This window comes from Etheostoma cragini, chromosome 1 (assembly GCF_013103735.1).
Source record: "Etheostoma cragini isolate CJK2018 chromosome 1, CSU_Ecrag_1.0, whole genome shotgun sequence".
NCBI classification, from domain to species: Eukaryota; Metazoa; Chordata; class Actinopteri; order Perciformes; family Percidae; genus Etheostoma; species Etheostoma cragini.
The window spans coordinates 31,347,550-31,350,153 of record NC_048407.1 but is presented as its reverse complement, the minus strand read 5'-3'; positions in this window follow the sequence as shown (position 1 = coordinate 31,350,153).

Below are 2,604 nucleotides of genomic sequence, written 5' to 3'. Positions count from 1 at the left end.
GTATATATATATACATGTATATATTATGTATAATATAATTTGTTCTCAGGTCTTTCTTGTACAATCAGGTAGTTGATCTAATGAAACCAACCTGAATGAACAAAGCTTAACTATGATTTTAACTAATTATAAAAGTTCTTTGCAGCGGTTGAATCTAATAATTTCAGCTTGTAATGTTATAATGATTAGTCATTGTTTTTATCCATAGTCATTCGCCCAAGTTAATTATTTACACATACCTGTACACTACTTTAGATTTGACATTGCGTGTACATATCTAGGCTTTATATCTAGTCTATATTGAGCCCACCAATGTCAATTTATTTGTAGAGCACCTTTCATTAGACGTAAACCCAAAGTGCTTTCCAAAGATATAATTTACACAGGGACAAATTAGTATTTTAAAATAGATATTGAAACAAATACTACATACTCTGTACTGCACACTTATTTTACCATATATTTTGTGTGGAAGTTTGGGGAAATACCTTCAAAAGCAACTTAAAAAGGATTTGCGCTTTGCAAAAACGGGCAATTAGAAAAATACATAACACAAAGTATTTTGAGCATACTAATCCTCTGTTTTTAAATTCACAATTGCCAAAATTTATGGACATTAACATTCAAAATTGCACAATTTATGTTTAAAGTTAAAGAAAATAATTTGCCTTGGAACATAAGTGCAATGTTTAAGGAAAGAGATGGGGGATATATTTTAAGATCCTTCTCTATAACCTGTTTATAATGCATGATCCTTATTGTTAACCTATTTATAATGTATGATAGTTAACCTGTTTACATTTTAGTATCCTCACCATTAACCTGTTTATGTGTTTTGATCCTTATCTATAATCTATTTATGATAGATTATAGATATTATAGCTGTATATCTATTTGATCCTTATCTATAATCTATTTATATTTAACCGTTAATTATCGTTAAATTTAGCCTTTTGGATATTTTGGATTTGCAATTTATTTTAATTTTATATTTGCACTCTTTATAATTCCATTATTGCTCTCAAGTCAAGTGAAATTCTACGTGGACGATTGTTTGGCTTCGCCGCACTGCAGTACTTTATTTTGAAAGCTTTTACCAGAAGTTATGCGCTGCTTCCGTTCATCTTGACTGTGGCGTTGTAGACCAGAGCAGCCGAGCAGCCCGTCTGCTGGGGAGACACAGAGGAAAAGTTAGTCAAGATGGCAAATCACACAGACCCGGAGTGAAGGGGCACCGCTCCCCGATAAAAGCTGAGCTTGTCGCCCGACCTGAGACAAACACAACGATGCAAACTGCTCCAGGAGGTAAGCACCATCCCGCTCGGTTAACCGTTTCTCCGACAGTTAAAACTGAAGTTTCTAAAAAAAAAAAAAAAAACTCGCTTCAGTATTTATCCAAGAAAGAAAAATGCTAACGTAACCTTGCTATCAATCAGAACGAGACTTCACGTTAAACTTACACAGTTTTACCAGTTAACTAGCTAGCTAGCTAGCTAGCTAGAGAGAGAGCTTTCATTTGAGTTATCGCTAGTAGCAACGGTTAAGGGTTTTTTATACCGCCGCGCGGCAACCGCCTGACAACCGCCTACCTGCACGAGCGTTTCCGAAAAAGCAACGCGTTATTAAAAGCGTTTTCTGCGGTTAGCTAGCTAGTCGGTTTGCTGACTGTGTTCGGAATAGTAACTTTGCGTACGTCGACTTGGGTTAAAGTTAATTAGTTCTTCATTGGAAAGATCTAGACAGAAAAGGGGAAACCATAGAAACAGATACAGGTTTTTATTTGTTCTTTTTACAAAATGCTCACACATATATATCTTCGCCACCGGGTCGTTCCCCGTGTGCTGATGAAGCAAAGTGACAGTTTTAGACGGCGGTAGTCTGCTCCAAGCTTACTCTCCGGTATTTCTTATCTTCTTGCTAAAACTCACAACTACAGTCAGTACTCGGTTTAAAATACGGCTTTATAAGACCAACCTGTCATTAAAATAACGGAGGGAAGTCGCAGTGAACGTGTGTACAGCGGCGCACAGCCCTGCCAGCGGCCGCCGTCGGTAGCCCGGCGGGCTTCCTTTGGAAAATTCCGGGATGCAGCGCCAGTAGTACCGACAGCTGTATTTTTAGGAATGGGTGGATACCAAAAACGAAAATTATTTATTTTCGTCTAGGCGGTGAATGCCACAAGCCCTTAGAGTAGACGATGGCGAGGAGGCGACCTATAAATGCCTGTATGAGTTTTTTTTAAGGCTGTTTTTTCCCTTTAAGTCTGCCGAGATTAAGCAACAGGGACACTGTCGCATTTCTAGCGAGTCTGTCTTCTCTCAATGTAAAAGTCATTGCATATGTATGAAAGAGAGGGAGAGGTGTGTTCAAAGAGCCACTGAGAGCATTGTCAGTTACAAATGTGTCCCCCCCCCCTCCCCTAACTTCCAACATCCTCTTGCAGGCTTAAGAGGGATTCCCTGAAGAAAAATGCCAGTGAGGCTAATGTGCTGATGTGACACAGCGTGTGCTGGAAGAAAGCTGACTCATCAAATATCAATCCCTCTGGGAGCAAGCAACAGAGAGCAGCTCATATCACCTAATGCCAAGCTAGAAGAGAGCCTC